This window comes from Ranitomeya variabilis, chromosome 4, assembly GCF_051348905.1.
Source record: "Ranitomeya variabilis isolate aRanVar5 chromosome 4, aRanVar5.hap1, whole genome shotgun sequence".
Lineage (NCBI taxonomy): Eukaryota > Metazoa > Chordata > Amphibia > Anura > Dendrobatidae > Ranitomeya > Ranitomeya variabilis.
In genome coordinates this window covers 646,552,850-646,580,467 of record NC_135235.1, presented here as the reverse complement: position 1 = coordinate 646,580,467, position 27,618 = coordinate 646,552,850, and the positions used below count along the sequence as shown (strand labels likewise).

Here is a 27,618-nt window from a genome sequence, read left to right as displayed (position 1 = left end):
ATATGAAGTTACATCTTAGGCTCTGTTCAGACTAATGTAATATCTGTAGCTTAAAATAGAGCCAAATAGCTACTTTCAAATCCGGACACACACCGTTGATTTTAATGGGGTCTAAGGGGATTCTATCAAGCTTTTCCACATAACAGTTATGGAAAGAATACTGCTACAGAATTGGCAGCTCCAGTTATAAAACAAAAATGATGAAAATTATCCTTGATGATAATGTGAAAAAGTCTTATGCAGCAGGTTTATGGATCTCTACAATAAACACCATGTGTAGAAATTTGGTTCTAGAACTTGTTGGATTAGTGAATATAATAACGCTTGGCATATTTTATAACATACAGCTAATGATTCATGCCTTTAACTTGTATGTAACTGGTTAGTGTTACTATTACCCTCTAACATGGGGTCATGGTTCTGCATTTTCTGAAGAGTTGTGTTTCATCTCCATCTTTCTTTAATTCTACATTATTTTATCACATATTAATTTCACAGCTGTCTGTGCGGGCTATTTGCACACAGCCTTCTTGAATTCAATGTTTGTAGATTTTTCTGTCATGGATAAAAAAAAAAAAAAAAGTGTACAAAGTTAAAACATAATTAAAATAAAGAATAATGACCTAGCTTGTTGTTTGGGTGATATTGTAAAATCATTTACTGTTTCTACTACTTGGCAATTGTTACACTCAGTTATTTTTATTTATTTATTTTTTTTTATTTATTTTTTTTTTCTCCCTTGGATTTTGTTAGTCATTACAATTATTTCTGCTCCCAAGATAGGGTTTTAGAGTCACCAAGTAACATAAATGTGCAGACTCCTGACTATTACAATTACAAAACATTCAAAGTTTGTTTCTCCACTTTTTGCAGATAATAAATCTTAATTTCTTTATAATTTGACTTTTAGTTATAGTTTGTTTCAGCTCTTTGTCATTCTATGTATACCGTAAATTTTGCTTCCTTTCAGTGAATAATATAAGACAAATTATTTTTATTCAAAGAAATCTAACTTATGTATACTTTTAAAGCTTTGTTACATTTCTATCCAGTCTACACCATGCTGTGCAACATAAATACATGTGGTCTTGTAGTATGGTTTTGGTTTCTCTGAACTGTCGCAAACAAAACATATAAGGTAGCACGGCACAAGATGTGAGCGTACCCGCAGCTCACTGAGCATTACCGCCGCACTCATGGCCAATTCTCTTTGCAGCTTCTGAATGTACACAATTCTCACCCATGGAGAGTTTTCCTTTAAAAATATGAATATTGTTGAATATAATGTTTTACATATGTTACAGTATTTTATTTTCCATGCAAAAATCCATCTTTGTGCTGTTGGAGGCCGTCACACACATCACACGCAACATACAGAACACACACAACACATACAACACACACAACACATACAACACACACAACAAACATACACACACAACATACAGAACACACACAACACATACAACACACACAACAAACATACACACACAACATACAGAACACACACAACACATACAACACACACAACAAACATACACACACAACATACAGAACACACACAACACACACAACACATACAACACACACAACACATACAACACACAACAAACACACACACACAACATACAGAACACACAACACATACAACACACACAACAAACATACACACACAACATACAGAACACACACAACACATACAACACACACAACAAACATACACACACAACATACAGAACACACACAACACAAAGATGGATTTTTGCATGGAAAATAAAATACTGTAACATATGTAAAACATTATATTCAACAATATTCATATTTTTAAATGAAAACTCTCCATGGGTGAGAATTGTGTACATTCAGAAGCTGCAAAGAGAATTGGCCATGAGTGCGGCGGTAATGCTCAGTGAGCTGCGGGTACGCTCACATCTTGTGCCGTGCTACCTTATATGTTTTGTTTGCGACAGTTCAGAGAAACCAAAACCATACTACAAGACCACATGTATTTATGTTGCACAGCATGGTGTAGACTGGATAGAAATGTAACAAAGCTTTAAAAGTATACATAAGTTAGATTTCTTTGAATAAAAATAATTTGTCTTATATTATTCACTGAAAGGAAGCAAAATTTACGGTATACATAGAACGACAAAGAGCTGAAACAAACTATAACTAAAAATCAAATTATAAAGAAATTAAGATTTATTATCTGCAAAAAGTGGAGAAACAAACTTTGAATGTTTTGTAATTGTAATAGTCAGGAGTCTGCACATTTATGTTACTTGGTGACTCTAAAACCCTATCTTGGGAGCAGAAATAATTGTAATGACTAACAAAATCCAAGGGGAAAAAAATAAAAAATAAAAATAAAAAATAAAAAAAATAAAAATAAATAAATAAAAATAACTGAGTGTAACACTTGCCAAGTAGGAGAAACAGTAAATGATTTTACAATATCACCCAAACAACAAGCTAGGTCATTATTCTTTATTTTAATTATGTTTTAACTTTGTACACTTTTTTTTTTTTTTTCCATGACAGAAAAATCTACAAACATTGAATTCAAGAAGGCTGTGTGCAAATAGCCCGCACAGACAGCTGTGAAATGAATATGTGATAAAATAATGTAGAATTAAAGAAAGATGGAGATGAAACACAACTCTTCAGAAAATGCAGAACCATGACCCCATGTTAGAGGGTAATAGTAACACTAACCAGTTACATACAAGTTAAAGGCATGAATCATTAGCTGTATGTTATAAAATATGCCAAGCGTTATTATATTCACTAATCCAACAAGTTCTAGAACCAAATTTCTACACATGGTGTTTATTGTAGAGATCCATAAACCTGCTGCATAAGACTTTTTCACATTATCATCAAGGATAATTTTCATCATTTTTGTTTTATAACTGGAGCTGCCAATTCTGTAGCATTATTCTTTCCATAACTGTTATGTGGAAAAGCTTGATAGAATCCCCTTAGACCCCATTAAAATCAACGGTGTGTGTCCGGATTTGAAAGTAGCTATTTGGCTCTATTTTAAGCTACAGATATTACATTAGTCTGAACAGAGCCTAAGATGTAACTTCATATGAAACTACTGTGATACATTATAAATTACAAAATAGTTTTGAAGCTTTGTGTAGAAATATATCATACAAAGAATATAAAACTACTAGACACTCTAAAAGGATAGTTAAACACAACCCCTGGCCACGCTGAAAATTATGCTGGCACTGGACAATTCATTTGCCCCATATTTATATAGAAAAGGTGAGAATCACAACTGAAGAAGCCGCCGATAATACACGAACAAAAGTAGCATCAGAAAAAAAAATAAAAATAAATAAATAAATAAAAATAAAAAATAAAACTGTAACATAAGTAAAACATTATATTCAATAATATTCATATTTTTAACGGAAAACTGGCCGTGGGTGTGAATTATTGCACTGTTTATATAGAAAGGTGAGAATCACAACTGCAGAAGAATCCGGTAATACATGAACAAAAGTAACACCGGGAAAATAAAATACTGTAACAATACTCTGCAAGAATCATTGAAATGTCTCTGAGATGTGTTTATTTTACAATAAAAATCTTTTACATTTTTACATTACCATGTCTTTGCTTTTTATAAACGTATAAAAACACCATGCTTCATACTTGCGGGTGTTGTAACATGGCCCACATACATAATGTGCACATTATAAGAACTGTAATGATGTGTAATCATCGTGCTATTTATTTTGTACGATGCAGCATTGATATTTATTTTGTAAGAAGTTTGTATAAACGTTATTACTTTTATCTGAAAAAGTTCTCTCGTTCTTTATTTTACAAAGATCAGTACTGTTTATAGTATCAAACTGTCAATAAAAGAGGGGCCTACCTATATAAATACTGTAGCTGTATCAAGTTGTCAATAAAAGAGAAAAATATTATTTAACTATAAATAAACGCTAATCAACAGTCATTATACTGTCAGGCACATATGCTCAGATCGGGTGCTCTACTATAGGTTTATGAAAATGTCAATAAAAGAGAATAAATATTATTGGGACTATACATAAAATAATACACTTTGATACACTATGATTTTGGTGTGTTATCTATTTAATATGCTTTGCTGTCACTTTGATAACAATTTATTATCAATTTGTTGGAATCGTATCAGTAATCAATTTTATAGTCACTATGATGTCTATTTAACACACTTTATCCGGTTTTAATTAATTATCTGCTGGCCAAATAAATATTATTGGGACTATAGGTTTATGAAAATGTCAGAAGCACATCTTATAGTGGATAAATGACTTGTAACAACATATTATTTTGTAAGAAGTTTCACATATTTGGTAAACACCTCTTAACACACACAACCTGACATCTAGTTAGTGGTCAGTACAGATACATTTTAACAGCTGCTAGCAAGTGGAATGTTTGTATCTCCATCACAGAAAATCTTAGCAGCTGTTAGCAGTTATAGTACCCAGACTTCAAGCTCACAGCAGAATAATACTGTAGAAACACAGCCTCACTCTCCCAGTGGAATGATGTGTAATCATCGTGCTATTTATTTTGTACGATGCAGCATTGATATTTATTTTGTAAGAATTTTGTATAAACGTTATTACTTTTATCTGAAAAAGTTCTCTCGTTCTTTATTTTACAAAGATCAGTACTGTTTATAGTATCAAACTGTCAATAAAAGAGGGTCCTACCTATATAAATACTGTAGCTGTATCAAATTGTCAATAAAAGAGAAAAATATTATTTAACTATAAATAAACGCTAATCAACAAAAATCTTTTACATTTTTACATTACCGCGTCTTTGCTTTTTATAAACGTATAAAAACACCATGCTTCATACTTGCGGGTGTTGTAACATGGCCCACATACATAATGTGCGCATTATAAGAAGTGTAATGATGTGTAATCATCGTGCTATTTATTTTGTACGATGCAGCATTGATATTTATTTTGTAAGAAGTTTTGTATAAACGTTATTACTTTTATCTGAAAAAGTTCTCTCGTTCTTTATTTTACAAAGATCAGTACTGTTTATAGTATCAAACTGTCAATAAAAGAGGGTCCTACCTATATAAATACTGTAGATGTATCAAATTGTCAATAAAAGAGAAAAATATTATTTAACTATAAATAAACGCTAATCAACAGTCATACTGTCAGCCACATATGCTCAGATCGGGTGCTCTACTATAGGTTTATGAAAATGTCAATAAAAGATAATAAATATTATTGGGACTATAAATAAAATAATACACTTTGATACACTATGATTTTGGTGTGTTATCTATTTAATATGCTTTGCTGTCACTTTGATAACAATTTATTATCAATTTGTTGGAATCGTATCAGTAATCAATTTAATACATTTTATACTCACTATGATGTCTATTTAACACACTTTATGCGATTTTAATTAATTATCTGCTGGCCAAATAAATATTATTGGGACTATAGGTTTATGAAAATGTCAGAAGCACATCTTATAGTGGATAAATGACTTGTAACAACATATTATTTTGTAAGAAGTTTCACATATTTGGTAAACACCTCTTAACACACACACCCTGACATCTAGTTAGTGATCAGTGATCAGTACAGATACATTGTAACAGCTGCTAGCTGGTGGAATGTTTGTATCTGCATCACAGAAACTCTTAGCATCTGTTAGCTATTATAGTACTAGAATCATTCAAGCTCACAGCAGAATAATACTGTAGAAACAAAGCCTCACTCTCCCTATCAGTGGATTATCAAACAAGACTAATCTTAATATATCATATAAACATCTAATATAAAACAATTACTGGGATAATATTCGCTGTATTAACAAATTAAACTATATCAAAAGGGGACAGCCAGACAATGAGGACAGCTGGCTGACAGGGGAGGAGGGGTTACACACTTTGATACACTTTGATAGGGGCGTGTCCACCTGTCAAATTGAGTTTGATGAGTAATACCTCTGCTACACTACTCACCCCTAACCTTAATCCCAACCGTAAATGTAATCCAAACCCTAACCCTAACTTTAGCCCCAACCCTAACTTTAGCCCCAACCCTAACTCAAATTTTAGCCCCAACCCTAACTGTAGCCCTAACCCTAACTTTAGCCCCAACCCTAACTTTAGCCCCAGCCCTACCCCTAACTTTAGCCCCAGCCCTAACTGTAGCCCTAACTGTAGTCCAAGCCCTAACTGTAGTCCTAGCCCCAACCCTAACCCCAACCCTAGCCCTAATGGGAAAATGGAAATAAATACATTTTTTTAATTTTTTTTTATTTTTCCCTAAGAGGGTGATGAAGGGGGGTTTGATTTACTTTTATAGCGGGTTTTTTAGGGGATTTTTATGATTGGCAGCCGTCACACACTAAAAGACGCTTTTTATTGCAAAAAATATTTTTTGCGTTACCACATTTTGAGACCTATAATTTTTCCATATTTTGGTCCACAGAGTCATGTGAGGTCTTGTTATTTGCGGGACGAGTTGACGTTTTTATTGGTACCATTTTTGGGCACGTGAAATCTTTTGATCGCTTTTTATTCCAATTTTTGTGAGGCAGAATGACCAAAAAACAGCTATTCATTAATTTCTTGGGGGGGGGGGGGGGGGGGCCATAATACCGTTCCACATTTGGTAAAAAGGATAAAGCAGTTTTATCCTTCGGGTCAGTACGATTACAGCGATACCTCATTTACATAATTTCTTTATGTTTTGGCGCTTTTATACAATAAAAACTATTTTATAGAAAAAATTTATTTTTGTATCGCTTTATTCTGAGGACTATAACTTTTTTATTTTTTTGCTGATGATGCTGTGTGGCGACTCGTTTTTTTGCGGGACTAAATGATGTTTTCAGCGGTACCATGGTTATTCCACTTTTTGTTCGGCGGTATGATAATAAAGTGTTGTTTTTTGCCTCTTTTTTTTTTACAGTGTTCACTAAAGGGGTTAACTAGTGGGACAGTTTTATAGGTCGGGTCGTTACGGACGCGGCGATACTAAATAGGTGTACTTTTACTGTTTTTTTTATTATTTAGATAAAGAAATGTATTTATGAGAACTAAATATATATATTTTTTTTACACATATAATTTTTTTTTTTTTTTACTTTTTCACTTTGTCCCAGGGTGGACATCACTGTATAGTGACAGATCGCTGATCTGACACTTTGCAGAGAACTGTGTCAGATCAGCGATCTGACGTGCCCTTCTCCTGGATTACCAGCACCTGCTCTCAGCAGGCACTTGGTAAGCCACCTCCCTGCATTACCCAGAAGTAGCCCCGCGGCCATTTTGCATCCGAGGCCTGCAGGGAGGAGACGCTCGGTACAAGGTGAGCACATCGCCTTGTACCGATCGTCTCAGGGAAGCATGCAGGGAGCCCCCTCCCTGCGCGATGCTTCCCTGTACCGCCGGAACACTGCAATCATGTTTGATCGCAGTGTGCCGGGGGTTAATGTGCCGGGAGCGGTCTGTGACAGTCAGCTGACACCCGGCCGTGATCGGCCCCGCTCCCCCCGTGAGCGCGGCCGATCGCATATGACGTACTATCCCATCACTGGGAATTAAATCCCAGGTCAGTATAGTACATCATATGGGATTATGGGGTTAAAGAAGTGCAGTTAATTTCTTTTTAATCCAATAAATTTTTATTTATTAAGTTTCCAAAATTCAATACAAACAGCCACCTGCCAACATGGCTGCCGGAACTTCACCACCTGGCTAGTTCATTTCCTCTCTGCTGACATCCCCACTATCATCATGGGTGACTTAAAGGGAACCTGTCACCCCCCCCCCCCCCCCCAGTCGTTTCAAACTAAAAGAGCGACTTGTGCAGCAGTAATGCTGCATTCTGACAAGGTGGCTCTTTTAGTTCTGGGTGCTGTAACTAGAGAAATAATCCCTAAATAATAATATTACAAACCACTGCGCTAAAACTAAGGCTGAAATATCAATATACTTACTTCTATTATGGCTGTTTGTGTGTTGTATGAGAATCCTTATGGGTAAAGGGTTGCTCCTGGTTACAGCGATTTTATCCTCATATGAGGTTTTATAGGCTGCACCTGGAGTGTTCCTATATGGGGTTAAGTGTTTCTCGGTGTGATAAACCAAATGCTGAAAGGTAGAATATGCAAAAAATCTGTATAATATTTGGACCGTATAAATGTATTATCATAAGTATTGGTGAAATACACTTACTCTTTTTATAAGACTATATAGGCTACATCCGGAGTGTTCCTATATGTGATTGAGCATTTCTCTTTCCACGGTGTGACAAATTGAATGCTAATAGATAAATAGAGTAACAAATGTCAGCAGTACCTTAAATCAATTGGGTTATTACTAACCACAACAATTGCGGCAGTATCAATAAGAATCAGCCGGCACTCACCACATCCTGCTTAGAAAAAACCACATGCGGTGAAGATGGCGAGGTAATCCTCTGAAAGCAGTGCTGTTTGTATTGCTTAAATTAGCTCAGCGGATTGTGGTGCGGTCTGTGCCTGAGGCCGAGGTTCCTGGACGGTAACGTCCCAGTGAGTGGCAAGAAGGTACCAGCGCCTAGCGTGCCCTGGCCGGAAGCAACGCTGAGGACGCGGTGCCGAGATGGGGGCGGAGCTAGTGTGACGTCACAGAAAACAGGGACGGGTGCGCGAGAGAGACAAGCTGCCAACTAGTTTCGAGGGTTAACTACCCTCTTCGTCAGGGCTGCAATGTGAATAAATCATAAGTCACTGCGGGGCTGGGAATCACAAGCAGGGCGGCCGCGCAGGCGCAGTCAGCTGAACTGCATATGAGGAAAGACGGGCAGCGCTCACTGCGCCTGTACCAGGCAGGGGAGAAGAGCGCAGGCGCCGGCTATTTTCAACACAGCGGTGTGGAGGAGGCGGCGCCCGGCGCCAAGAAGACGTGAGTGACAGCTGTGTGGCGTCTAAAGCAGGGGGGAAACGCCGGCCTCCAGGACTGAAGACCAGGTATTTCTGACAAATTATAAAACGGATTATTTCTCTAGTTACAGCACCCAAACCTAAAAGAGCCACCTTGTCAGAATGCAGCATTACTGCTGCACAAGGTGGCTCTTTTAGTTTGAAACGACTGGGGGGGGGGGGGAGGGTGACAGGCTCCCTTTAAATATCCCCATTGACACTTCCACCCCAGCTACCTCTGAACTTTTATCACTTACCGCCTCTTTTGGTCTCACTCAATGGTCCTCTGAGGTCACTCACAAAGATAACCACACAATGGACCTCATCTTCACTCGCCTCTGCTCCCTAAATAATCTCACTAACTCACCCTGTCTGACCACAACCTACTGACATTATCTTCCCTTTCCTCTCCTAGTGTGCAACCCTCACTCCATAAACTCACTCACCCTCACCGAAATCTCAAACACCTCAATTTACAATCACTCTCTGTGTCCCTTCTCCCCTTACAGACATAGCCTCCCTTCATGACACAGATGCTGCTGACACTTTTTTATAACGCCACAATAACAGCAACACTCGATTCGGCTGCCCCGCTCATGCATAGCAAAACTTGTACACTCAACAGTCAGCCCTGGCTTACCAGCCTGACCAAAGAACCGAGACGGGCTTCCAGGATCGCTGAGCGGAGATGAAAGCGATCCCGCTCCGCCAACCACTTCACTGCATACAAGCAGCACCTCGCCAGCTATAAGTCCACGCTCACTGCCGCAAAACAAACTTACTTCTCATCTCTCATATCCTCCCTGTCTCACAACCCTACACAGCTTTTCAACACTTTCAATTCACCACTCTGTCCCCCTTGCACCCCCTCCCTCTCATTTCTGCCGAAGACTTTGCCTCTTTCTTTAAACAGAAGATCGATACGATCAGAGAAAGCTTCGGCCCACAGCACCCAATGCCCCTCTTAGCTGCTCAACCCTTTTCCTCCAAAACCAGCTTCTCCACCATGACAGAAGATCAGCTCTCCATCCTCCTGTCAAGATCACACCTCACCACTTGCACGCTTGACCCGCTACCGTCCCACCTTATCCATAACTTTGCCACGGTCTTCATCCCAACCCTAACACACCTCTTCAACCTCTCACTCACAACAGGTGTCTTCCCCTCATCCTTCAAGCATGCCAAGATCACACCCATCCTCAAAAAGCCCTCCCTCGACCCTTCCTCTGTGTCTAGCTATCGCCCGATATCTCTTCTCCCTTATGCCTCTACATTACTGGAGCAACACGTCCATCTTGAACTGTCCTCCCACCTCTCCTCCTGCTCCCTCTTTGACCGATTACAATCTGGCTTCCGACCCCATCACTCAACTGAAACTGCCCTAACTAAAGTCACCAATGACCTACTAACGGCCAAGAACAAAAAACACTACTCAGTCCTCCTTCTCCTGGACCTGTCTTCTGCCTTTGACACTGTGGACCACTCCCTAATGCTACACATCCTCTCATCTCTTGCCATCATAGACTTGGCCCTATCCTGGATCTCGTCATATCTGACAGACTGAACATTCAGTGTTTCCCTCCCCCACGCCACCTCCTCACTTCGCCCCTTGTCTGTCGGTGTTCCTCAAGGCTCTGTTCTAGGACCCCTACTCTTCTCCATCTACACCTTCGGCCTGGGACAGCTCATAGAATCCCTTAGAATCTACGCCGATGACACGAAGATCTACCTATCCGGACCTGACCTCACCTCCTTACTTACCAAAATCCCACTCTGGCTGTCTGCTATCTTGGCCTTCTTTTCTGCTCGCTTTCTAAAACTGAACATGGACAAAACAGAATTCATCATCTTTCCCCCATCTCACTCTACCCCTCCACCAGACCTATCCATCAATGTTAATGGCTGCTCACTTTCCCCAGTCCCACACGCCTGGTGCCTCAGGGTGATCCTCGACTCTGCCCTCTCGTTCAAGCCACACATTCAAGCCCTTGCCTCCTCCTGCCGTCTTAAACGCAAAAATATTTCCCGGATCCGCGCATTCCTTGACCGTGACACCACAAAAACACTAGTGCATGCCCTCATCCTCTCCCGCCTCGACTACTGCAACCTCCTACTCTCTGGCCTCCCCTTTAGCACTCTAGCACCACTCCAATCCATCCTACACTCTGCTGTCCGACTAATCTACCTATCCCCCGCTATTCCCCAGCCTCTTCCCTATGCCAAGCCCTTTACTGGCTTCCTATCGCCCAGAGACTCCAGCTCAAAACCCTTACAATGACATACAAAGCCATCCACAACCTGTCTCCTCCATACATCTGTGACATGGTCTCCCGGTACTTACGTAGAGGCAACCTCCGATCCTCTCAACATCTTCTGCTCTAATGCCCTCTCATCTATTCTTCCCAACTTGTTTTTTGCTCATGTTTAACCCCTTAATCCCATCTGACGTACTATCCCGTCGAGGTGGGGTGGGCCTTAATTCCCACCGACGGGATAGTACGTCATAGCGATCGGCCGCGCTCACGGGGGGAGCGCGGCCGATCGAGGCCGGGTGTCAGCTGCCTATCGCAGCTGACATCCGGCACTATGTGCCAGGAGCGGTCACGGACCGCCCCCGGCACATTAACCCCCGGCACACCGCGATCAAACATGATCGCGGTGTGCCGGCGGTACAGGGAAGCGTCGCGCAGGGAGGGGGCTCCCTGCGGGCTTCCCTGAGACGATCGGTACAAGGTGATGTACTCACCTTGTACCGAGCGTCTTCTCCCTGCAGGGCCCGGATCCAAAATGGCCGCGGGGCTGCATCCGGGTCCTGCAGGGAGGACTTCCGGGTCAGGAGCAGGCTGCAGATGAAAGCTGCAGCCTGCTCCGATGAAAGTATGATCGCCGATTTGACAGAGTGCTGTGCACACTGTCAAATCGGCGATCTGTGATGTCCCCCCCTGGGACAAAGTAAAAAAGTAAAAAAAAAAATTTCCCCATGTGTAAAAAAAAAAAATAAAAAAAAAATTCCTAAATAAAGGAAAAAAAAAAAAATATTCCCATAAATACATTTCTTTATCTAAAAAAAACAAACAAAAACAATAAAAGTACACATATTTAGTATCGCCGCGTCCGTAACGACCTAACCTATAAAACTGCCCCACTAGTTAACCCCTTCAGTGAACACCGTAGGGGAAAAAAAAAAAAAACGAGCCAAAAAACAACGCTTTATTATCATACCGCCAAACAAAAAGTGGAATAACACGCGATCAAAAAGACAGATATAAATAACCATGGTACCGCTGAAAACGTCATCTTGTCCCGCAAAATATGAGCCGCCACAAAGCATCATAAGCAAAAAAATAAAAAAGTTATAGTCCTGAGAATAAAGCGATACCAAAATAATTATTTTTTCTATAAAATAGTTTTTATCGTATAAAAGCGCCAAAACATAAAAAAAATGATATAAATGAGATATCGCTGTAATCGTACTAACCCGACGAATAAAACTGCTTTATCAATTTTACCAAACGCGGAACGGTATAAACACCTCCCCCAAAAGAAATTCATGAATAGCTGGTTTTTGATCACTCTGCCTCACAAAAATCGGAATAAAAAGCGATCAAAAAATGTCACGTGTCCGAAAATGTTACCAATAAAAACTTCAACTCGTCCCGCAAAAAACAAGATCTCACATGACTCTGTGGACTCAAATATGGAAAAATTATAGCTCTCAAAATGTGGTAACGCAAAAAATATTTTTTGCAATGAAAAGCGTCTTTCAGTGTGTGACAGCTGCCGATCATAAAAATCCGCTAAAAAAACCGCTATAAAAGTAAATCAAATCCCCCTTCATCACCCCCTTAGTTAGGGAAAAATAAAAAAATAAAAAAAATGTATTTATTTCCATTTTCCCATTAGGGTTAGGGCTAGAGTTAGGGCTAGAGTTAGGACTAGAGTTAGGGCTAGGGTTAGGGTTAAGGCAAAGGTTAGGGCTAGGGTTGGGGCTAGGGTTAGGACTAGGGTTAGGGCTAGGGTTGGGGCTAGGGTTAGGGCTAGGGTTAGGGCTAGGGTTAGGGCTAGTATTACGGCTAGTGTTAGGGCTAGTAATAGGGCTAGTGTTATTGCTAGGGTTGGTGCTAGGGTTGGGGTTACAGTTAGGGTTGGGGCTAAAGATAGGGTTAGGGTTTGGATTACATTTACGGTGGGGAATAGGGTTGGGTGTGTCTGGGTTAGAGGAGTGGTTAGGGTTACGGTTGGGATTAGGGTAAGGGGTGTGTTTGGATTAGGGTTTCAGTTATAATTGGGGGGTTTCCACTGTTTAGGCACATCAGGGGCTCTCCAAACGGGACATGGCATCCGATCTGAATTCCAGCCAATTCTGCGTTGAAAAAGGAAAACAGTGCTCCTTCCCTTCAGAGCTCTCCCGTGTGCCCAAACAGGGGTTTACCCCAACATATGGGGTATCAGCGTACTCAGGACAAATTAGACATCATCTTTTTGGGTCCAATTTCTCCTGCTACCCTTGGGAAAATACAAAACTGGGGGCCAAAAAATAAGTTTTGTGGGAAAAAAAAGATTTTTTATTTTCACGGCTCTGCGTTGTAAACTGTAGTGAAACACTTGGGGGTTCAAAGTTCTCACAACACATCTAGATAAGTTCCTTGGGGGGTCTAGTTTCCAATATGGGGTCACTTGTGGGGGGTTTGTACTGTTTGGGTACATCAGGGGCTCTGCAAATGCAACGTGACGCCTGCAGACCAATCCATTTAAGTCTGCATTCCAAATGGTGCTCCTTCCCTTCCGAGCTCTGTCATGCGCCCAAACAGTGGTTCCCCCCCACATATGGGGTATCAGCGTACTCAGGACAAATTGGACAACAACTTTTGGGGTCCAATTTATCCTGATACCCTTGTGAAAATACAAAACTGGGGGCTAAAAATAATTTTTGTGAAAAAAAAAGAATTTTTATTTTCACGGCTCTGCGTTATAAACTGTAGTGAAACACTTGGGGGTTCAAAGTTCTCACAACACATCTAGATAAGTTCCTTGGGGGGTCTAGTTTCCAATATGGGGTCACTTGTGGGGGGTTTGTACTGTTTGGGTACAACAGGGGCTCTGCAAATGCAACGTGACGCCTGCAGACCAATCCATTTAAGTCTGCATTCCAAATGGCGCTCCTTCCCTTCCGAGCTCTGTCATGCGCCCAAACAGTGGTTCCCCCCCACATATGGGGTATCAGCGTACTCAGGACAAATTGGACAACAACTTTTGGGGTCCAATTTATTCTGCTACCCTTGGGAAAATACAAAACTGGGGGCCAAAAAATAAGTTTTGTGGGAAAAAAAAGATTTTTTATTTTCACGGCTCTGCGTTGTAAACTGTAGTGAAACATTTGGGGGTTCAAAGTTCTCACAACACATCTAGATAAGTTCCTTGGGGGGTCTAGTTTCCAATATAGGGTCACTTGTGGGGGGTTTGTACTGTTTGGGTACATCAGGGGCTCTGCAAATGCAACGTGACGCCTGCAGACCAATCCATTTAAGTCTGCATTCCAAATGGCGCTCCTTCCCTTCCGAGCTCTGTCATGCGCCCAAACAGTGGTTCCCCCCCACATATGGGGTATTAGCGTACTCAGGACAAATTGGACAACAACATTTGGGGTCCAATTTATCCTGATACCCTTGTGAAAATACAAAACTGGGGGCTAAAAAATAATTTTTGTGAAAAAAAAAGAATTTTTATTTTCACGGCTCTGCGTTATAAACTGTAGTGAAACACTTGGGGGTTCAAAGCTCTCAAAACACATCTAGATAAGTTCCTTAGGGGGTCTACTTTCCAAAATGGTGTCACTTGTGGGGGGTTTTAATGTTTAGGCACATCAGGGGCTCTCCAAACGCAACATGGCATCCCATCTTAATTCCAGTCAATTTTGCATTGAAAAGTAAAATAGCGCTCCTTCCCTTCCGAGCTCTGCTATGCGCCCAAACAGTGGTTTACCCCCACATATGGGGTATCGTCGTACTCAGGACAAATTGCACAACAACTTTTGTGGTCTAATTTCTTCTCTTACCCTTGGGGAAATAAAAAAATGGGGGCGAAAAGATCATTTTTGTGAAAAAATATGATTTTTTATTTTTACGGCTCTGCATTATAAACTTCTGTGAAGCACTTGTTGGGTCAAAGTGCTCACCACACATCTAGATAAGATCCTTGGGGGGTCTACTTTCCAAAATAGTGTCACTTGTGGGGGGTTTCAATGTTTAGGCACATCAGGGGCTCTCCAAATGCAACATGGCGTCCCATCTCAATTCCAGTCAATTTTGCATTGAAAAGTCAAATGGCGCTCCTTTCCTTCCGAGCTCTGCCATGCGCCCAAACAGTGGTTTACCCCCACATATGGGGTATCAGCGTACTCAGGACAAATTGGACAACAAATTTTGGGGTCTATTTTCTCCTGTTACCCTTGGTAAAATAAAACAAATTGGAGCTGAAATTAATTTTGTGTGAAAAAAAGTTAAATGTTTATTTTTATTTAAACATTCCAAAAATTCCTGTGAAACACCTGAAGGGTTAATAAACTTCTTGAAAGTGATTTTGAGTACATTGAGGGGTGCAGTTTTTAGAATGGTGTCACACTTGGGTATTTTCTATCATATAGACCCCTCAAAATGACTTCAAATGAGATGTGGTCCCTTAAAAAAAATGGTGTTGTAAAAATGAGAAATTGCTGGTCAACTTTTAACCCTTATAACTCCGTCACAAAAAAAATTTTGGTTCCAATATTGTGCTGATGTAAAGTAGACATGTGGGAAATGTTACTTATTAAGTATTTTGCGTGACATATCTGTGATTTAAGGGCATAAAAATTCAAAGTTGGAAAATTGCGAAATTTTCAAAATTTTCACCAAATATTCATTTTTTTCACACATAAACGCAAGTTATATCTAAGAAATGTTACCACTATCATGAAGTACAATATGTCACGAGAAAACAGTGTCAGAATCGCCAAGATCCTTTGAAGCGTTCCAGAGTTATAACCTCATAAAGGGACAGTGGTCAGAATTGTAAAAATTGGCCCGGTCATTAACGTGCAAACCACCCTCGGGGCTTAAGGGGTTAATGTATTTGTCTATATTTGCCCCCTTTTCGCATGTAAAGCGCCATGAAATAAATGGCGCTATAAAAATGCATAATAATAATATATGTGCAACATATCAATAACAATGTGATCTCAGTTTTTCCATCATGTAATCATGTATTGTATACTAACCTTTGAATATTAAGCAGTAAACATAATGTATTGGACAAGGAGGCAACATGAACTGCTACTCCATGATTACACCCAAACTTAACATGTGCATGGTCACAGAGAAGCTGGAGATTCTACCATTACTTTTCTAATTCTTGTCCTGTCTCAATGAAGTGAGATGGACATAGGTCTATCTAACCAGGGATCCCATAAGCGGGATAAGTGCAGTTCATTTTGTATTAAAAATAATTGATTAATTATTAACCACTTCACCACCCAACCTGTTTTCACCTTCCTGACCAGGCTAAATTTTACAATTCTGACCAGTGTCACTTTATGTGGTAATAACTCTGGAACACTTCAAAGGATCCCATTAATTCAGAGAATTCTTTTTTGCAACACATTGTACTTCATGTTAGTGGTACATTTAGGCATATATGTTCGGCATTTATTTGTGAAAATATTGGAAGCTGGAAAAAATTTCGAAAATTTCACAATTTTCAAACTTTAAATTTTGATGCCCTTAAAGCGAAGCTATCAGCAGGATTGTACTAAGTAACCTACAGACATTACCAATTTGGCAGTGTTAAACTGATTAAAATGATACCTGGAGTGACGAAATCCATCTTGTGGTTCTTGTGTAATCAGTGTTAGAAGTTTTCAGTTAATGAGATACTCGTGCTTCGCGGCAGGACTGTAGGCAGAGTCTTATCTTGGTGCTCTAAGCCAAAGAAACCAAGTAGAGACCTGCCCACAGGCCGCCCCAAAGCACAAACAGTCTCTATGATGAGGAACATGTGTGTGCTTCGGGGCAGGCCTGTAGGTAGGTTTCTCCTTGGTTTCTCTGGCTTCGAGCAGGAAGATAAGACTCTTCACCTCAGGTATCATTTTAACACCGCCAATCTGATGGTTACTTAGCAAAATCCTGCTTACACGTTCACTTTAAACCAGATACATTATTTAGAACACAAAATACTCAATAAATCACGTACCCCACGTCTACTTTATATAAGCATCATTTTTGAAACATAATTTTATTTTGTTAAGAAGTTAGAAGGGTTAAAAGATGATCAGAAATTTCTCAATTTTTCTACAAAATGTACAAAACCAACTTTGTAAAGATCACATTGCATCTGAAGTGACTTTGAGGGCCCTATGCGACAAAAAATACCCAAAAGTGACACCATTTAATATTTTTTATACCATTGGGCAGTGAAGAAACAATGACTGGAAATAGGTAAAACTGGGAACAAAAATTGTCAATTTCTGCTGAAGAGCAGAATCCCCCTTATGTGACCCCATTTAGGAAATTACACCCCTTTGGGAATTTATCTGCAGATGTAGTGAAGATTTTGATTCAATGAGTGTTTTCCAGAAACAAACAGCATTGGATGTTGCTGAGTAAAAAATTGCAAATCTGTTAGTGTTGCTCATTGTACATTGTGCCCAGCTTGAGCTTCTGGAGATATGGACCCCGTAAATTAGGCGGACTCTCACCGCTACAGAAACGCCAAACATGTGGACGCTAAATGTGGTTTAGGCACATTGTTGGGTTCATAAGGGAGGGGAGGCAGAGTTCATTGTGTTTTTTTTTTTTTTTTTTTTTTTTGGGGGGGGTCATTTCACATTTCCAGAGTCTTTGTGCCATGAGTAATGTGAAAGCCCACTATATATCTGCTGATGGATCTGAGTAGGGACTTGTTTTTTTTTGTAGATGACTTGAAGCATTTGTTGGGAATATTTTACTTAACATTTTGGATCACATTTATCCTGCGCTCAACGCTGAGCACTCACATCCGAGTTTCCATCTAAATCTCTGATCCATTCGCTATAATGAGTTATACTATGGCCTCCATCTGGCCTCTGTTTAGCAGTATCTTTCTTTTCAGAGGTGCACAAAACTGTGTAGGACAGCGCTTTGATGCTCACCTAAAAAGTTGTCCACCACCAGATCACAGGTCAGACAGCGTCCACAGTGCCTCCATTGCCCTCATTATAAGGAATGGGGGTTGAGCAGTGCTCGTGGCTGTAAAACCCCCGGGGACTGAATGGAAAGCAGGGTGACCTGTAGTTACCTTGAGCTGCGGTGATGCGCCCTCTGCTGGATGTCCTCATGAACTGGAGCCTGGTAAAAGTTCCCACGCTCGAGTTCATATGAGGACATCCAGCAGAGGGCGCCTCACCGAAACTCAAGGTAACTCCAGCACTGCTTTAGCACAGCTCCTGGCTGTAAAATGATTTAACCCCTTCAGATGGACTTACTTCGTGGGACTGACCTGAGCGTCGGAAGGTATGAGATATTGTTGTTTTTTTCTTTTTCCTTTGTTACAGAACGAGGGTCTTCAGCTGGATTACCAGTATAATAAAATATTACAACAACCCGTGTCTTTATTTCATTAAAATACTTTTAAATAATGTGTGTGTGTTTTATTAACCATTTCGTACTATTGGATTAATAATGGATAGGTGTCATAATTGATGCCTCTCCATTATTAATCTGGCTTAAAGGGAACCTGTCACCTGAATTTGGCGAGACCAGTTTTGGGTCATATGGGCGGGGTTTTTGGGTGTTTGATTCACCCTTTCCTTACCCGCTCGCTGCATGCAATATTGCCTTGCGCTGGTGTGTACTCCGGAGGACAGAGAATGAACTTCAATCCAATATTGCGGCCAGCATGCAGCCAGCGGGTAAGGAAAGAGTGAATCAAACACCCGAAAACCCCGCCCATATGACCCAAAACCCCGCCCATATGACCCGCCAAATTCAGGTGACAGGTTCCCTTTAATGTCACCTTACAATAGCAAGGTGACATTAACCCTTCATTACCCCATATCCCACCGCTACACGGGAGTGGGAAGAGAGTGGCCAAGTGCCAGAATAGGAGCATCGTCCAGATGTGCCTTTTCTGGGGTGGCTGGGGGCAGATGTTTGTAGCCACGGGGGGGCCAATAACCATGGACCCTCTCTAGGCTATTAATATCTACCCTCAGTCACTGGCTTTACCACTCTGGCGGAGAAAATTGCGCGGGAGCCCACGCCAATTTTTTCCACCATTTAACCCTTTATTTTACAAGCTACAGGGCCCACATTTTGCACATACACACTACTAACATTAGTAGTGTGGAATATGCAAAAAAAAAAAAGGGATATGAGATGGTTTACTGTATGTAAACCATGTCTCATATCATTACCGGCTTTTCACATATCTCGCGCTGAATTAAATATAAATGCAGACTATATATATATATGTGTCTCGATGACATATATATATATATATATATATATATATATATATATATATATATATATATATATACTGTATATATGTTTTCCCGAACATTTGAGCACATAAATCCATTAGATGTCGGTTTTGCAAGCCTGCGAGAAACTATCGAAGTACGGATGCCATACGGATTACATACGGAGGATGCCATGCGCAAAATACGCTGACACCCCCTGCCTACGGATGACATACGGATCACTATTTTGGGGACTTTTCTGCGTATTATGGCCGTAATAAACGGACCGTATTTACATACGCTGAGTGTGACGCCGGCCTAACACTCTAATTCTGTATACTGCTACTTTCATTCACCTTATTGTACTGTGATTAGCCCTAGCATCACTAGCTACGTTAGCTAGCATTCCTACTATAGGATGGGAACGCTTCTTTGTGCTTTGTTGTATCTTCATAGTAGCTGTTAGGTTTGGATTTGGGCTCTCGCTGCTCCGCTGAATTTTTAAGTTAGGAGATAATTATGAACAGTATCCCCTAGGCTGGATGGGTTAGTAATACTGAGCAGGTGCCCTGTTAACCCCTAAACCCCTGGAGCTTTTTTCGGATTTGCGTTTTCGTTTTTCGCTCCCCTCTTTCCCAGAGCCATAACTTTTGCATTTTTCCATCAGTATGGCCATGTGAGGGCTTATTTTTTTGTAGGATGAGTTGTACTTTTGAACGACACCATTGGTTTTACCATGTCATGTACTAGAAAACGGGAAAAAAATTCCAAATGCGGCGAAATTGCAAAAGAGTGCAATCCCACACTTGTTTTTTGTTTGGCTTTTTTTCTAGGTTCACTAAATGCTAAAACTGACCTGCCATTATGATTCTCCAGGTCATTACGAGTTCATAGACACCAAACATGTCTAGGTTATGTTTTAACTACCATATATAGTCAAGTATAAGCCGACCCGAGTATTAGCCGAGACCCCTAATTTTGCCACAAAAAACTGGGAAAAATTAATGACTCGAGTATAAGCCTAGGGTGGAAAATGCAGCAGCTACCAATAAATGTCAAAAATAAAAATAGATACCAATAAAAGTAAAATTAATTGAGACATCAGTAGGTTAAATATTTTTGAATATCCATATTGAATTAGGAGCCCCATATAATGCTCCATACAGTTTATGATGGGCCCCATAAGATGCTCCATATTAAAATATGCCCCATATAATGCTGCACAAATGCTGATTATGGCCCCATAACATGCTCCATACAGATATGCCCCATATCAGACCGGGATTACACATACACGAGATACGGCCGAGTCTCGCAGGTGAAATCCCTCCTCTGGCGCCGGCACTTGGGAGCGGAGCGTGCAGCTCCATGTATTGCTGTGCGGCTGCATGCTCCGCTCCGGAGTGCCGGCGCCAGAGGGATTTCACCTGCGAGACTCGGCCGCATCTCGCGTATGTGTGATCCCGGCCTAATGCTGCACATGGCCCCATACAGATATTTGCCCCATATAATGCTGCACATGGCCCCATACAGATATTTGCCCCATATAATGCTGCACATGGTCCCATACAGATATTTTCCCCATATAATGCTGCACATGGTCCCATACAGATATTTTCCCCATATAATGCTGCACATGGCCCCATAAGATGTTCCATACAGATATTTGCCCCATATAATGCTGCACATGGCCCCATAAGATGCTCCATACAGATGTTTGCCCCATACAGATGTTTGCCCCATATAATGCTGCACATGGCCCCATATGCTGTTGCTGCGATTAAAAAAACCCAAAAAATTACATACTCACCTCTCAGTCCCCCGGCACTTGCCATATTCACCTGCTCCGCATTCCACCGACGGCCGCCGCTGTGTCTTCCCTGTCCTCTACACTGACGTTCAGGCAGAGGGCAGCGCGCACACTAATCTCGTCATCGCGCACTCTGACCTGAGCATTACTGCAGAGGATGGAGAGGACGCAGCGGCGGCCATGGAACGGGGAGCAGGTGAATATTGCGCACTGCGTTATACTCACCTGCTCCTGGCGCGGTGTCCCTGGTTCTCCGGCGCCGGAAGCTTCTTCCTGTAGTGAGCGGTCACATGGTACCGCTCATTACAGTAATGAATATGCGGCACCACCCCTATTGGAGTGGAGTTGGGTCCATATTCATTACTGCAATGAGCGGTACCACGTGACCGCTTAATACAGGAAGAAGCTTCAGCGCCCGGAGAACCTGGGTCGAGCAGGGACCGCGCCAGGAGCAGGAGAGTATTATTACACAGCTCCGCTCCCCCCTCCCCTGCTGACCCCTGGGAATGACTTGAGTATAAGCTGAGAGGGGCAATTTCAGCCTAAAAAATGGGCTGAAATTCTCAGCTTATATTCGAGCATATACAATAAGTGGTGAAAAAAAAATTCCAAACTTTGCTAAAGAAAAGAAAAAAAAAAGTGCAATTTTCCCGAGACCCGTAGCGTCTCAATTTTTTGGGATCTGGGGTCAGGTGAGGATTTATTTTTTGCGCGCCAAGCTGACATTTTTAATGATACCATTTTGGTGCAGATACGTTCTAGTGATCGCCCGTTATTGCATTTTAATGCAATGTTGCAGCAACCAAAAAAAAGTAATTCTGGCGGTTTTAATTTTTTTTCTCACTATGCTGTTCAGCGATCAGGTTAATTTTTTTTTTATTGATAGAACGGGCGATTCTGAAAGCGGTGATGTGAAATATCTGTAGGTTTGATTTTTTTATTGTTTTATTTTGAATGGAGCGAATGGGGGGTGATTTAAACTTACATTTTTTTCATATTTTTTTTTTTTTAAAACATTTTTTCTCTGCCAAAGAAGTGCTTGTGAAATGCCGCTGTCAGCGTTTGATGGCGGCATTTAACTAGTTAATAGCGTCGGGTGTAATCGCGTACAAAACAGCTGACAAGTCCAGGGAATTGATGCAGGCTCACCACCAGAGCCTGCATCAAAGCAGGGGATCTGCCATCGGAAGTACTATTCCGTCCGATGGCAGAAAGGGGTTAAATAGGGAAACAAGGGCCTTTATTGCTTTATGCACTACCCAAACAATGCAATTCCCCCAAAACAGTCTGCAAAGCCCACCAAGCATCCCCCAGCATTATACAGCCCCCGATCCCACCACACATCCCCCAGCGTTACACAGCCCCCGATCCCACCACACATCCCCCCGCGTTACACAGCCCCCGATCCCACCACACAGCCTCCAGCGTTATACAGCCCCCGATCCCACCACACATCCCCCAGCGTTACACAGCCCCCGATCCCACCACACAGCCTCCAGCGTTATACAGCCCCCGATCCCACCACACAGCCCCCAGCGTTATACAGCCCCCGATCCCACCACACAGCCCCCGATCCCACCACAGCCCCCAGCGTTATACAGCCCCCGATCCCACCACACAGCCCCCAGCACCGCACACCCCTTCAAATCCCTCATGTACATGCCCCGCCACACACAAAACGTTCTCCTCTCTGAAGACCCCACATTCCGCCCCTTTGTACCTGCAACTTCTTACAGGGTAGAGGCTAAATCCAAGTGGGTAAAGGACCTTTCATGACGTCATTCACATGTGACGGGATGATGTCACGGGAAGGGGCGGGGCCTCCCAGTACAGACCTGATACCAGCGTTGGAAGCAGCCCACACATTCTAGCGTTTACCATCCCCCTCAAATGCCCCCGGACCCCTCAGTCCTCAGTGTGATCAGCACCACAGCATCCTGGTATCAGGTCTGTGCTGGGAGGCCCCGCCCCCCGTGACATCATCCTTTCACATGTGCATGACGTCAGCAAAGGTCCTTTAGCCACTAGTCTGTACCCTATAAGAAGTTACAAGTAGAAAGGGGCGGAGTGTGGGGTCCTTAGAGAGGGGAAAGATTTGTGGGGGCATGCCCATGAGGGATTTAAAGGGTCTTTAGATGCTGGGGGATGTGTGGTGGGATCGGGGGCTGTGTAATGCTGGGGGATGTGTGGTGGGATCGGGGGCTGTATAATGCTGGGGGATGTGTGGTGGGATCGGGGGCTGTATAATGCTGGGGGATGTTTGGTGGGGTGGGGGCTGTATAACGCGGGGGGATGTTTGGTGGGGTGGGGGCTGTATAACGCTGGGGAATGTTTGGTGGGATCGGGGGCTGTGTAATGCTGGGGGATGTGTGGTGGGATCGGGGGATGTGTGGTGAGATCGGGGGCTGTGTAATGCTGGGGGACGTTTGGTGGGATCGGGGGCTGTATAATACTGGGGGATCTTTGGTGGGATCGGGGGCTGTATAATGCTGGGGGATCGGGGGCTGTATAATGCTGGGGGATGTGTGGTGGGATCGGGGGATGTGTGGTGGGATCGGGGGCTGTGTAATGCTGGGGGATGTGTGGTGGGATCGGGGGATGTGTGGTGGGATCGGGGGCTGTGTAATGCTGGGGGACTTTTGGTGGGATCGGGGGCTGTATAATGCAGCGCCCCAGAGTCCTGGTCGTTGCAGTACTGTGGCTCCGCCACTATGGGGAGCTATGGTGCGTCCGATGGCACTGAAGGAGTTCATCTGATCAGGTATCACAGACACCAATACATTTCACAGCCGGGCCTCCGGGGGGAGCTAAGGGTGCTATTCATTAGGCCACTCCCCACCATAGTGGGTAAACTGGGGGTCAGGCAGGAAGTTAGATCAGAAAGCTGACTGGGTTGGAACCAGGCAACACCTTGTGGCAGAGGGTGTTGTAGGGGAAGATACAGTAGGGTCTCTGTCAGGGGTGGGATCCTGACAGGCTTGGCAACGAGAACGAACGTAACGGGACCGTGCCTGCTCCGGGTAGCGGCGGTGCCCAAGAAAGGATTAGAAGAGAGATAGATTGTGCTGAGTGAGAAACGGGATCACGCAAAGGAGAAATACCAGTAGGAGTCGTGCTGTAAGACCGAAGCAACATCCTACTGAGGCGCAATACCGGTGGCCGGAACGCCGAGGGAGTAGAACAACATTCAGCTTCAAGCAATACTCCAAACAGCGGCAGGACAGTCAGTCTCAGGCGGGCTGTCTAACTCAAATCACCTATAAAGTCTTGGGAGGCAATTGTGGGAGAGGGGCGTCTCTAGGGTCCCGGAAGAACTACAGGCCTACCCGTCAAACGGGTGCCGTTCCTACCCGAACCTCAGGGAGGGACGGAGGATTAGCAGAACATCATCTAGTCGAGTTGTGAGGGAACATCAGAAACAGACACAACAGTTGTGGGGTACTTTCCGTAAGCACAGCAGGGAAGGACTACAACACATAGCGCTAGGGGGAAGGCACAGATTTCCTCCTGTGAAGAGAACTCTGGAAGTGTCATTGGACCGGCCGGACTTGCGCAGCCTGGTGAGCCGTATTCTGGATTGAGGACCCAGAGATCTTCAGTAAAGAGGTAAAGAGACTGCAACCTGGTGTCCTCATTATTTATCGCGACCTGCACCCCACAACTGCACCGTTACAACACCACTTATTGCACCGGACGTCCCCCACTGACAGACAGGGCCACGGACCGGGTCTAGCCACCGTGACAACCCCAGGACTGAGATCCCAGAGGCCCGGCTCCGGGTACCCCTCGGCCCTGCGGCGGTGTGGGGGCGCTCCAACTTGGCGTCACGAACAGGATCTACTTAAGCCTGAAGAATCGGGTCATGTGCGCCTTGGAACTGTGATTTACTGTGCTTGGACTGTACTTTATTGCAAAGACTGTGTGCTGCGCCACTTGCCGCCAAAACCGCCGCCATTGCAGCGCTGAGGAGAGGCGCAGGAGAAGAGGGGCGTGGAGTGGGCGTAGACAAGCTAGAGAGCGCGAAGGGCAATGGCCGCCCAGTCTAAACATTTCCTGGTCCTGAGGACGTGTCCGTCAACGGCCGAGGTCCGCCTCCTGATCCTGTTTGGAGGGTGGAGACCATGGAGACGGGGCCGCCCACGAAAGAGACCGCGGGAAGAGGACATTGGAGAGAAGGCAAAGATGGGGGCACCAGGAATCCCACGTGGGACTGATCCGATACGGCCTGAGGCTGCGCAGCCCGACACAGCCCCAGAGGCGGCAACGCTGCGGGGTCTGACCCTTACGGAGCCACCGGTGGGCCGACCCCCTTTGCCGCTGTCTGAGGAGTGTGTGGCTGCAGCCGAGGCCCGACAGCTAGCCCGCCGGCTGGAGGCTGATGTCCGCGTGCTTACTCGGCTAGGCCAGCCCACGGAGATCCGTTTGTCCCCGGTGTCCCCTGCTCCTTCTGACCCGGCCGCGGCTGAAGGTGCGCTGCAAACACAAGGCCTGAAGATTATGCCAGAGGCCGAGCACCTGCGGCGCTTGATGGCTGCATGGCGGAACCGACCGCAACCGGCAGCCCAGATCGATTTAACCACCGTCGCGGAGGTCCCCTCGTCCCACTGGGGTGTAGTGGTCTCCTTCAACCCCCTATATGGAAGAGGAGTTATCCAGGAGATCGGGGAGCCGCTACAAGTCCACGTGGACCGGAAGGAGGTCGAGCACTGCGGAGGAAGGTTTGCTCGCGACCTGGAGCCCGGTGATGCCGTGACTTACACCCGGTGGAGGAGAGCAACAGGCGAAGCTGGCTGGATGGCACGGGGTGTCCAGCGATGCGTTGCGCTCCAGGCCGCCGCTGAAACAGCTGATGATGAACCTCCTGCCGAAAAGGCCAAAGAACCCGACCCGGCAGAGCAGCAGAGAACCCGGACCCGCCATGTGCCGTGGGGGCGAGCAGGATCCTCGGTGAGAAGAACATCACGGCGGGGGATCTTGTCGTTGCTGGGACCAGAGCCACTTCCTGGTGAGGCAGCGCGGCCCATTGGCCTGGTGAGGCCCGGAAGGAAACCACCTGCTGCGCCGAAAGAGTAAGCATGAATGCTTTAAGAAAGTGTAAATAGTTCTTCTTTTAACTGTTTGTTTACTGTTGCTGCTAAACCCGTTCAGGGTTAATTCCTTATGGATCCCTATTGTTTTTGGTTATTTTCTATTTTTCTATGTTATTTAAAAAACTGCTGAAATCATGAACAGTGCATGATCCGAACTTCTTGTACATAGTTTGCACCTTATTAAAGGCGCTCCCTACTGGTTTTACTTAAAGAAGGACTCTTTGCGAAGATACCGCACTGGAACCTTTGCTGAGTATGGACTGGTAGCTTGAGAAAATACGCTACCTCACAGAGACTTGGTCCTCTCTTAAAGGGGATGTTCATTCGCCGCATTTCGATAGAAATATTGCTTAAGACAAGTAGCAATAATGTTGATGAGAGAAAAGTGATGATAATGTTGTACGAGAAAGTTATATGTGTTTAATTAGTTAAATGTGAAGAAATACTGATGATGTGCTCTGAGAAGTAAAAATGTGAAAGGTAGAAGAAGGATGCAGTGGACCCGTAGGGATAGACGTGGAGTCCAGCATGCATGATAGAAAGAAAGATAATGAGAAGGCTTAATGTTCAGAAGAAAATGCTTGATAATGTTGATAGATAGTTAGGATAGAAGGTAAACCCTGAGTCCTCATAGGAGTCATGTAGAGATGGCTCAGTGCTCTTAAACTGAAAGTAATGTTATGTTCTATACTGTGTATAGAAGTTGAAGAGGCAGTAGGCCCTGGCTGAACGGGGCGGTCCTGTAACAGAAAGGAGAGGCAGTAGGTCTAGTGCCGATAGGACAGGCGGTCCTGCAGATTCAAAGAAGGAGAATGAAAAAAGTTAATTTACCTTATAATGTGATTATAGGAAGGTCTTTGGTGGATACAGAGTGTATGTCCTTAAAGGCAATGTTAAATTATTGTTCAACAATTTTTGCACTTAGTAGAATACCCGGTTGGGTAAGGAAAGTTAATTATAGCATGTTGCTATGATATTTAACCATGTTTTGTAACGTTCAAGTGTCCTCACCTCCCATAAAGGGAAGCTTGTTCAAGTATACTTATTGTTATTGCACTCAACCAAACTGTATGTCTTTTTGCTAAACTTGTATTGTTGTTTTCTTCCCAGTCCCGGAGTACTGTGTTTAACCAGGGGGGAGTGCAGCGCCCCAGAGTCCTGGTCGTTGCAGTACTGTGGCTCCGCCACTATGGGGAGCTATGGTGCGTCCGATGGCACTGAAGGAGTTCATCTGATCAGGTATCACAGACACCAATACATTTCACAGCCGGGCC

At 43.4% G+C, this 27,618-nt stretch overlaps 2 protein-coding genes across 2 annotated transcripts in view; one reads left to right on the top strand and one right to left on the bottom strand.

Annotated features, from left to right (window-relative positions):
* The window catches only part of LOC143767345 (uncharacterized), a 96,588-nt gene extending 73,294 nt beyond the window's left edge, over positions 1-23,294 (bottom strand). The window contains exon 1 of the mRNA XM_077255589.1: positions 22,975-23,294. The gene's annotated coding sequence lies outside the window, so the exon portion shown is untranslated. The remainder of the gene's footprint in view (positions 1-22,974) is intronic.
* The window catches only part of LOC143767347 (uncharacterized), a 294,161-nt gene that overhangs the window by 206,022 nt on the left and 60,521 nt on the right, over positions 1-27,618 (top strand). The window lies entirely within an intron of this gene.